At 40.8% G+C, this 12,129-nt stretch overlaps 1 protein-coding gene across 2 annotated transcripts in view; it reads left to right on the top strand.

Moving 5' to 3' along the window:
• The first annotated feature begins 177 nt into the window (after positions 1 to 177).
• Positions 178 to 12,129, top strand: part of LOC143296333 (uncharacterized) — a 108,972-nt gene continuing 97,020 nt past the window's right edge. For both annotated transcript variants that reach the window (XM_076608204.1, XM_076608203.1), the window contains exon 1: positions 178 to 540. The gene's annotated coding sequence lies outside the window, so the exon portion shown is untranslated. The remainder of the gene's footprint in view (positions 541 to 12,129) is intronic.

Raw genomic sequence — 12,129 nt, 5'->3', positions numbered from 1 at the left:
AGCTTTTATGGCGAGAGAGTTAATTGACCCGAAAGAGTTCGAGCAATTCAGGATGTCCCAGTGACCTTGCATGAGTTTGCTTTGACCCAGATTGTTAGAGCGGTCAGTTTGCTCGCAAGTTTCGCTTTGAAATTCCTCTCAGAAAAGGCAAAGTTCTCTTTGTGTTTAAATGTGGTCGTTTTATCTGCATGCAGTACAGTCCGCAGCGAATCGAAAAAGTACTGAAAAGAAAGGACGAAAAACTTTATTGCAAGCATGCGAAGGCAGCGAATCGACTGAAAGCAGGCAAGCAAAGAGAGCGAGCGCGGACTGCTTGCGACCTCGGCGGTGGTTGACCTCGAGAAGTAGGTAAGATGAGGTCATTCTGACATTGCAGATGCTGACCCGAAATAACTTTTTTTCCCTGTTGAGGCCAAACGGGCCGCCAGCAGACTTGACAGTATTAGTGTGGAAAGTTGACCCAGCCCATAGGGTTGTGATGGACATCTGTGGAACGGAATATAAGCACTGAATGTTCAGCTTTTTTCTTCGCTGTGCAAGGTAAGATTGGCCTTCTTTCGTTTTACGCCAGATCTGCATACGATTGCATTTCATAGTTTCATCACTCCGCACAACCACAATAGATGCGCTGGAGGCCATTGGTGAGCCAGCGACAAGCCTGTTCGGTGTTTGTGCTGTGCGGTGACGGAAAAGCGAATCGGACCATGTATGTTTCCCAGTGTGTGTGTGTGTGTGTGTGTGTTGAAAACTAGCTCTTGCTGATTGAGAGGTTCTCTGATGTTGGCCAGGCCCATATAGGGCCAAGGTAATTGCCAGTGTGTATGTGATCCGGGCCGCTTGTTACACTAGTTTGCCTGCATATGCTTTCGAATCAATCAGTTACTGCCCTGTTTGGCCGGGGTCCAGAAGTTAATAATCAGTCCACCATGTGAAGCAAATGTGATTACGAAACTACTGTAACGAGAAAGAACTGAGCACGTTCGGTTTACTCACTTAAAACAGTTTGGGGAAATTTCGAGTATTGATCGACATTTAGCATAAACATGAATCAGCTGATGATTATTTTGCCTGTGCAGACCAGGCCAAACCTATACAAGCACATTTCCTTTCCTCACTCCAGTGTGTGACTGGTGGAGTGAACGTCCCGGCTTTGTTGTGAACACTGCTCATTCTGTCTTTAAGGGAAACATTTGGATATTGCCAAACTTTAGACTGCTACATGCTGCGCTAAATATAGCGATTTGTGAACGGAAGAAAAACAAAAACAGTGTCACTCAGGAACAGCAGTGTAATACAGTATTTGTGCCATGTTCTTGTTCAAGAGAAATGACTGCCTGTCAATGTGCTGTTTAGACATTCACTTTATTCGTTTGTGCTTACTGTTTTTTTTAAAGGTATAAGTGAATTGGTATTTTACCCCAGTTCATATTTCCCATTGTTTCAGTTTCATTGGATGCTTTTGAGAAATTACTCTTACACACACATACTGACATGGCATTTTTTCACACACACATATATATATGGCAATATCTACAATTTTTCGCCTCAAGACAGAATGAATAGTGTTCACAAGGCATGTTAAATCCGCCAGTCATGGAGAGGAGTGGAGGGGAAGGAATGTGGATATATCCAAGACAGACTTAATATTTGTATAATTATATATATATATATATATATATATATATATATATATTATCTGTATGTTGTCATATCTTGTTTACGGAGTACCTCAGGGTACAGTGATGGGGCCAATACTGTTTATTTAGTACATTCAGCCTTTCTCTCATGTGATTGGTTCTTGTGCTTGTGAATACCCCAAATACACTGATGACACTGAATTATCCAAAAGTTCATGTCCCACAGAACTTTCTACTGCTTTATTTGATAGTCAGAATTGTATTGATCACGTGTTTGCCTGAATGAGCAGCAACAAAATCGAATTCTACAAGACTGAGGTCATGCCAGTGGGCTCAGCACCATACCTGTAAAAAACTGTGTTCTCGAAAGTGTTGTGGTTCAGTTATATTCCAAGGGAGATGGGAGCAGACAGGGGGATATAGGATCGACTGATGATGCACACACACACTTGCTCTCCTCACACCAATAGCAGGGCCACATGGAGTAGTTTTTATAGAGTGTTTACTTTACAATACACACTAAGCAGTTCACCCTACTTAGCAAAAGCAACACACACAAACGCAGCACACACTGCCTACTTCAAGTACTTCCTACAAGCAGCACACAGTGAAAAGTTCACCCTAAACCTAAAGCAGCACCTACAAGCAGCATCTACAAGCAGCACACCTGGAACACAAACACACAACCCAAACCCAGGTCAGGTGAAATCTCAAAGTATCCTGACATCACTGACATGAAAGGCCTATACCCTCTCAGTACCTTTCATTATATGTCCACCAGTATGCACTCCTCTCACACATAAATCTCTGTGAGGTAATACAAGCTTCATCAAGCTTACCTGCCACCACCAGTGACATACCATACTGTGCACCATACCTATGACTGACCAATACATCCCAGAGTGTTCAACTCATGTTACCCATCATACAATAAAACTGTGTGTTACCATGACCAAACAAATTTCTTTGCCTTCATAAAGTGCCCCACTGACACAAGTACATGTATGGAAATCATTACTTCCAACATATCTCTCTGGTAAACAGCAATATGCAACAACATAGCACTGACCCTCAGTGCTCTCATTGTTAACCAACTCATTAATCACATTAAAATGTGCTTTCCCACTTTGTCTGAACAAAGTAAACCACTGACACATAGCACAACTCCTACACATGTTACCACAACAATCAACAAATCAAACATGTGTTCCATAACACTTGCTGTTACCCCCATGTGCAAACACACACACACATGAAAAACCCTCAACACACACTGACAATGTGTTAGCCTATAGATCTGTTCAGTTCACACTGAACCATTACCACCTATTATATACAAAACAAGTAAGTAATACATCAAAAATACAGAACAAGATATCTTTAACAAAACAGAAAGGGGGGGGGGGGACTCAAAAGATATAGGCCAGTACTTCCCTCAGTGGGTAGCTTTCACACATTAACCCCTTTTCTTTCCACAAGCCACAAGATCAACTTAAACAGGCTGTTCACTGACACAAAACATAGTTTCCCAACACAACTAAGTTATCAACATAGCATAAAACCATTACAAGTTGTGTACTCACAGCCCAACAAGGATTTCCTTGCACCTCACATCACCGTTCAGTCAGCCTGTGTCAGTCAGTTTTTCTGGGAGACAGCTAAGAACTGGCTGTGCTGACTGGTTTTATCCCTTCCCACAACATACTATGCATACTAATGCAAGCTACAACACTCACTCTCCCAACTAGTTGAACTGAAATAACCAAACTTTGCTTGTTCTAGTGACGCTGTGTGAATGACTGACAGATTCACTACTTAATCCCGATTCAAGTTGTCCAATTCAACAGATTGATCTGATTTGCTACAATTCAGCCCACTTGTTTCTACACACATTCTATGACAAGTTCACCTGTTTACGTCACAAAGAGATTGGGGAGACAGGACAATACAACTCTCGGCATGTTAGCCGGCATGATCAAAGTTCACATTAGCATAATTTCTTCCTTGCTTAAGTTCCGAAGTCCCGCCATCTATCTCAGCCATGTTTGTGAAAGGGGAGATGGGGAACGACTTGAAAGACAGGCTGCCACACAGGATGTTCCGACATGCCGACACAAGCATGTTTTGAACACGCCGACATCTGTTTCAGCACAGGGATTGTAGCAGACATCACATAACTGCACGTGTTCCTACAGCTGGGGCGGGTGACGCGGCGTCGCTGACCAAAGAGGGCCAACTAGGGAGTGGGGGTGTGGGAGGGTGGAAGGAGGGAGGGTGGCGCGGTGTCGGCGCGACCTCAAAGACTGGACTTTGGATGGAGCGGGAAGGGAGATAAGAAGGGGGGCTGGGGGGGGGGGAAGGGATGGAGAGGGAAGGGGGACAGAGTGTGGGTGGTGGGGGTCACACTGCCGGCACACTATAACACCCCTTTGTAAAGTGGACAGTGCATTTGCTAACACTGGGGGTGAAAGAGTTCTTTTCAAACCTTTTGTCAAGTACATTGGTGTAAATCTAGACCAAATATTGTCCATGCAGCAACATGTTAAATCCATCTGCCATGCAGCTTTTCTCCAAATTCAGAAAATTGCCAGCATTTGTTCATATCTTTTAAAGACTGCCATGGTTAGACTTGTCTCCTCCGCTGTTACATCATGTCTGAATTACTGCAATTCAGTACTCGTGGGTCTTCAAGCTGATAAGATCAGTCATTTGCAGAAAGCTCAGAACAGTGCAGCTAAACTTGTAGTGCTGAAATCTAAGCATGAGCATGTGACACCTTTGGTCAAAGAGCTGCATTGGTTTCCAACTTAATTTCGCATTCAGTTCATAATTGCCTCGCCTGCATACTGCTTTTTTTGATGTACACTCCCACAGTATCTCCTTTCTTCACTCACAACTTATCAGTCTTCCCGGTTACTTCGATCTTCAGCGGAAAGGTTACTTCAGGTGCGGAACACGAATCCGAAAACCTTTGGTCACTGATCATTTAGTTTCTCAGCCCCTGGAACTCACTGCCTGCTGACCTGTGAAAGGCCCTTCTCTGGACTCTTTCAAGTCTTAGATGAAAACTTATCTTTTTTGTATTGCATTTGAGTAACAGTTTAGTCTAATTTGCTGTTATATGAGGGATGTACTACTTTTTCCAGTGTTGCATGTGTATGTGTGAGTGGGAAGTGCTGTGTGTGTTTGTGAGAGAGAGGTAAAGAAAGTGAGGCAGAGGGGAGAGACAGCTGTCAAAGGCCACAGGCAGGACTATGCTGCAGGACTTGGCTGCCAGCTGGCTGCACAAAGCCCACACTGTACCCTTCATATTGGGCACAGGACAGAATGCTTGTCAGGTCACCCCAACCTGTGTATAATTCAACATGCACACACTGACATTGTGTCTTGCCCAACTCTTGCTGTGCACCGTTTGTTGGACTCTTCATGTTCAGTGATATGGAGGGCCAGATTAGATGAACAGCTGTGCACTACACATTTCTACTTAGAAATACTATAACAAATACATGTGACAATATAGGAAAGTTTTATTCTAGACATCTAAGATGGATTTGTTTCTAACTGTGACTTAAGAATATGAATTTCCAAACTGTCAGTTTCCCGAAAAACACAGTGCTGAAGCTTTCCTGTTACACATTTATAAGGTCTTAACATGTTAATATGAAATGAATTTCTTGGATGAATTTAAAGTACAGCCATGATTTTTTTCCATTAGAATTTTTTTAAAGAAAAATTCTTTGCTTTTTGCAGTGTGCTGGTTTTTTTTTGGTTTTTTTTCCTGCTTTCATGTATCTGTGCACATATAATAACATATGTTTCTTTATTTGATAAGTAAATGCTTATTTAACATCACATCATATCCTAGCCTGTCACACCACATCACATTACATTGCACACGCACACACACTACAATTTTAACTCATCACTCTCCAATGGCCATACAGTATTTGTGATTATACATGTGAGCAAAATGGTTTGGTTATATGTAATGGTACAAGTGCACCAATGATTGCATGCTTGAACTTATTGAACTGCATATTTATGCAGTCATGTTTTAACAACTATTTCCACACTCGTATGCTCTTGAGAGCACACCAACCACTTATGCTGAAACATGCATGTATGCACATTGCACAAGTTAAGTGCATGCATGACAGAAGTACACACACACACACACACGCACGCACGCATGCATGCACACATGCACGCACGCACGCACACACACACACACACACACACACACACTGGTTTTCCTCACTGAATATAAAAATGGGTCAGTGCCAGAACAATTCAGACCAGAGTACCATTCAAACAGCAATAGAGCAGATACATATTTGTGACTTCACATTGTTTGGGAGATGATTCCCTATGAAAGTAGTCATTATCCAGTGGAATATGTGATGATTTGGTTTAATATTGATCTCATTCACTGCTGAAATAACTAAGGACACAGATTTAATCTGGATGCAGTTGGTGACCTTTGTTATTTTGTTTAAAAAAATATTATAAAGACAATAGAAAATGAGAAATTATAATAATAATCCAATTTATATAGCACCTTTCTGCATAAAACATGCTCATTTGCACTGTACAGTGTAAAGACTGACAAGTAAAACATGCATTTAAATGCTAAAATGAAAAATGTACACACATAACCCTGCACAGGCATCCAATGAAACACTAAGATATGTACAGACACATAAAAAACCATCATATTTATATACAACACAACACTCATCATATTTATCATACATCATATTACCTAGATAATTAACATTTCATTATATCACAGCAATGAAGTCCAGGTAACACTGCATATAACCATATCACAATACTTAAACACAAATCATAATTTACTTAAAACAGACCGCATACATTAATCTAAAATCACAAATGCTTACAGTCAGTCTTTCTCATCCTCCCCAGACAACACCACAACAACAAACACAGGATACTTAAAACTGAGCGAAATTCCTGTTGTTCAATCAGTCACATACATAGCAATGCCCAAGTAATTTTCAGTACACAACTCCCCAACAACATACCCACAAACAAACAAACAAGAGAGGCAAGGCCTTCAAGACTCACTTGTGATACACTTAAAAAAAAAATCCAAGCTTTTTATGTATTGAGTATAATTTCAAAATGTAATGTTTAAGATGAGAAAGATCAGTTTAAAGCAAATTAACTCCCCTAGCATTACAGAGTAATCTCCCTTTTTTACTATCTGCACCAAAACGTTTGCAAAATAAATAAAACTTCCATGCTTAGCAAAAGAAGTTCCTGTTTGAACAAAAAATGATAATAATGAATGCTCTAGCTGTTGGGTCAGAATATCAGATAAAGTGCCAAGTTTAGAGAATACAAAAAATATAAATATAACAGTAAATGCAGTTTGCATATAATTAGGCTTCATTCTTTATTTTTTTGTGCCCATCCCAGAGGCGCAATATTGTTTTAAACAAGATGACTAAAAAGAACTGAATTTTTCCTATTTTTATGCCTAATTTGGTGTCAGCTGACAAAGTATTTACAGAGAAAGTGTCAATATTAAAGTTTACCACACACACACACACACACACACACACACACACACAGACAACCGAACACCGGGTTAAAACATAGACTCACTTTGTTTACACAAGTGAGTCAAAAACAGCTCACACACAAACATATCAGGAGAGAGGTGCACCTTCAGGTTCTTTTTAAAAGTTAAGAAACAAGAGTTTTTCTGAGGGATGGAGGTTGGAAGTTCCAGACAGTGGTTCCAAAGACAGGGTTTGTTTGTGTTTTTTTTTGCCAAAGGTCTCGAGGAGAACCAAGGGACTGTCAGCAAAGAGGAGTCAAAAAGCATCGTGTCTTAGAACGATGGTATAGATGGAGAAGATCTGAAAGATATGGTGGCATATTGTTGTGATAAAGACTCTGAGAGCAAAGGTAAGTGAATTTATATTGAATTCTAGCCTTCACAGGAAGCCAGTGATGTGTTCTGATCAGTGTTCTTGCACTCTCATGCCTGGGCTTATGGAGCACAAGCCAGGCTGCATGATTCTGAATGCGTTGAAGTTTATTGCGATTATTATCAGGGAGACCATCAAGGAGAGATTGACGGCAGTCCAGTTTGGATAGGATGAAAGAAATAGTGAGTTTGTTGGCAACAGCAGTGGAGAGGAAGGAGCAAATTTTGCCCTATCTCCATAATTGACAGAATGGCATGTGTGTTTGACATATGCATTCATAGTGAGTTTTTCATATAAGTAGATGCCAAGGTTTCTGACAGACTGAGAGTATGGTATGTCACAGCCACAGATGGACATACGGGTAAAGGTGACCTGGTTAATCTTTGATTTTGTCCCAGTGGCAGTTTAACCAGTTTAATCCTCACTCAACTTCAGCTTGTTCTCACTCATCCACCTGGCCGCATCTTTAATACAATTTTTCAAATTACTGGCAAGATTTGGAAAGTCAAAGGGATAAGCAGAATTCTGGAGTTGGGAATCGTTTCAAAAACACTATGTATTTGATTCGGGAGTGACATTTGCTCTGATGTGGTAACGTTATTGTAACAACATTGTGACTGAATTACATGACAACGTGATATGGTGGATCCTCACCGTTCATTGTTCACACAGAATTCTGCAACTTGTAATGAACATGATACTGTGGTCAAGTTCACATATGACCGAAACTCATAATGAACATACGGGTCAAGTTCACATATGATTGAAACTCATAATGAACATAATATTACTATCGTTAAGTTCAGGTATGACTGTGCAAATCAAAATGAGCTTAATACTATGGTTAATTTCACATATGACTGTGCAGCTCACTCTCGTTTTTAAGAAATACATACACAAGCTGCTGTGACGACTTATTCTTCCCATTCCTTATCATCACGCCTCCTAGGTTGCTAGCCTGCGCGCGCGTACACACAGACACACTCTCACTCACACACACACACACACACACATACATTAATACGTGTATGTCCTTTGAATACGCACTTGTAATGCGCTGTCATGTAGACCGCGGTGAATAAGAGACAGAGAAATGTCAGTTTCACAGGCGTTTTTAGTTTCAGACTTAGTCACGTCGGCCGACGGTAATTCAGCTTGAGAGCGATTGAAAAGATGACTGCAGTTGTTGGTCTCCCAAACCTTTTATGGCTGTGACATTGCAAACTGCACGTTAAACAGAATGTCTGTCTCGATATCCTCATGTCTGTCTCCCCTCCTTCACCGAACACACGCGTACAAACACATACACGTAAGTCGCGCGCGCGCGCACACACACACACACATACACACACACACGGGCGCGATGTTTTTGTATCTTCCCCTCCCTGTTTCTCTCTTTGTCTCTCCATGTTTTTGTTTTTTTCTCTCTCTCCCTCTCCCCGTTTCTCCCTATTCTGTCCCTCCCTCTCCGTGTTTCGTTCCCTTCTCCCTGTTTATCTCTCTGTTTCTGTCCTGTCCCTTCCCTTCCCAGTTTCTCTCTTACCCGTTTCTTCCTTGTTTCTCACTTCTTCTCCCAATTTATATCCTTACCTCCCAGCTTCACTCGCTTCCTCTCCCTGTTTCTGTATCTTACTCTTCGTCTCCCTGTTTCTGTCCTGTCCTCTCTCAATTTCTTTCTCTTCCTTCCGTTTTCTCTCTCTTCCTCTCCCAGTTTTTCCCTCTCTTTCTCTTCATGTTTTGTTTATGTCCCCTCCCCTTCCAGTTTCTCCCTGTTTCTCTAGAGACCATGTTTCTCTTTCTTCCCCTTCCTGTTCCTTTCTCTTCGTCTTCCTGTTTCTTTCTCTTCCTCTCCGAGTTTCTGTATCTCCTTGTTCTTCTCTCTTCCTCTCCCAGTCTATGACTCTTCCCATCTCTGCCTTTTCTCTCTTCCTTTTCCTGTCCGTCTGTCTTCCTCTCAGAGAAATCTGTTGTGATAAAAACAAATACAAATACAAATATTTCTCTTTCTTCCTCTCCCTGTTTTTGTCCCGCCCTCTCCCTCCCCCTTTTACTGCCTTTCTCCCCCATTTTCTCTCTCTTCTTCTCGCCTGTCTCTCTTTTCCTCTCCCTGTTTCTTTCTCACTCCGTTTCTGTCCCTTCCTCTCCCAGTTTCTATTTCTTCCTTTCCCTGTTTCTTTGTCTCCCTCTCCCTCTTCTCTTCCTCTCCCAGTTTCTCACTCACAGTTGCAGCTCATTCCTTTCCCAGTTTCCATCTTTTCCTGTCCTTGTTTCTTTCTCTTCATCTCCATGTTATAGTCCATTCCCCTCCCAGTTTCTCTCTTTATCTCTCACCCTGTTTATCTTTCTTCCTCTCCCTGTTTAGTCTCCTCTGTCTTCCTGTCCCTGTTTATCTCTCTTCCTCTCCCCGTTTCTCTCTCTTTCTGTCTCTGTCCTGTCCTTTCCATTCCTTGTTTTTGTCCCTTCCTTTCCCTGTTTCTCTCTGTCCCTCTACATGTTCCTGACCATTCCTCTCCCAATTTCTCTTATTATCTGCCTGTTTCTTCCTCTTCCTGTTTCTGTATGTTACTCTCCCTGTTCCTGTCCCGTCTTCTCCCATTTCTTCTCTCTTCTTTCCACGTTTTCTCTCATCCCCTCCCAGTTTCTCTTTCTTCCTCTTCCAGTTTCTCTCTCTTCCTCTCCGTGTTTGTCCTTCCGCTCCCAGTTGTCACCTCCACAGAATTGTCGTCGGCAACAATTTGGCGGTGCTCAGTTAACCGCTGAATGGGCACAACAAATCAGCGGTTTCATAGTAAACGCCAATTGGTCGCCATTTGTTTTGCTGTGTGTTGATGATGTTGAAGACGAAAGGAAGTCAAGAAAGAATAAAAATAATATGAAGAAACGGGGAACGACTGAAAAAGAAAAGAAAGCAATAAAATAAGAAATTGAGGAAGGAAGTAAGGACGGAATGAAAAAAGAAGATATGGGAATTGAAGCAAGGAAAAAAGACCGAGTTAAAAACGAATTGTGGGGAAAGAAGAAATGAATGACTTAATAACGAAAGAACGAAAGATGAAAAAGAAAAAGAAAAGAAAAAAAGAAAAAAAAAAGAAGTAGAAGAAAACGAGAGGCAAGGCCTTCAAGATTCACTTGTGATGCACGCTTTATCCAGTAAAAAAAATGGAAATGTGTTCTGTATTTAATGATATAAAGCTTCGGGGGAAAGAAAAGTGTACGTTAGCAGGTTCGAACCACGCACATTCGGTTCGAGAATAATGATGATTATACTCGCATACTAAACTGGACCTACCAGTCACGTTCAAAAAGTAGTATTTAAACGTATGTTTTTTTCCGTCATGAATCGATTACGGTATTCGAGGTGATAACACCGTTTAAATCATTATTGTGGTATATCTCGATTATTTAAGAAATTGTTTAACGCGGTAAAGAAGACATGGCCATAGCCTTCGGCACTTCGCAACATGTCGTTTTGGACTCACTTGTGTAAACAAAGTGAGTCTATGTTTTAATCCGGTGTTCGGTTGTGTGTGCGCGCGCGCGTGTGTGTGTGTGTGGGAGGGGGGTGGTAAACTTTAACATTGCCATTTTCTCTGCAAATACTTTGTCAGTTTACACCAAATTCGGCATAAAAATAGGAAAAATGTATTTCTTTCTAGTTATCTTGTTTAAAACAATATTGCACCTCTGGGATGGGCACAAAAAAGAAGAAAAAAAAGAAGCCAAATTATATGCAAACTCAATTTACTATTATATTTATATATTTTTAATTCTCTAAACTTGGCACTTTGATCTGATATTCTGACACAGCATCAAGAGCAGTCATTTTTATCATTTTTTGTTCAAACAGGAAATTCTTTTGCTAAGGATTGAAGTTATACTTCTTTGGTGCAGCTAGTAAAAAAAAGGGAAATTAATCTGTAATTAATGCTAGGGGGTTTAATTTGCTTTAAACTGATCTTTCTCATCTTAAACATTACATTTTGAAGTTATACTCAATACATAAAACACTTGTGTGTTTTACTCTCCGTGTACAGGGCTATCACTATGTTCATTCACTGAAGCGGTCTTTTTCGGAAAATACTAAAATCAATACTACAAGTCGAGTTTATAGATCTATTGGCTGAGCCCCGAAGGTCATGGGAAAAATCAGTTGCGCACACATATTTATATACATATTCAAAGCACGTGCTCATATTCCTCGCGAACGCGAAGGACGCCATTATGTTTCAAGTAGTTGACCTGCCCGTTCAATCCAATATTCAATTGACAATACACCATAACATCTGATGGAAAGTTGGAGAAGGAGACAGTTGAATATTTATTCTGAGAAAGATTTGTGAATACCTCATCACTTACTGGATTATGCCCCAAACTGCCATAACATATCAACAAAATCAGTCGCTTTCACAGTTAAAAACAATAAACCATGAGAGTTAATACCCTTGATGAAACTTTAAAAATTCCAGCCTTGACTTTTCTCTAAATTAAGTCCTTTTCACTTCATAACGCTTAGAAGTACTTGTACTTGGCTC

The sequence above is a fragment of the Babylonia areolata genome, chromosome 21, assembly GCF_041734735.1.
Source record: "Babylonia areolata isolate BAREFJ2019XMU chromosome 21, ASM4173473v1, whole genome shotgun sequence".
NCBI classification, from domain to species: Eukaryota; Metazoa; Mollusca; class Gastropoda; order Neogastropoda; family Buccinidae; genus Babylonia; species Babylonia areolata.
This window is presented reverse-complemented; position numbering and strand designations above follow the sequence as displayed.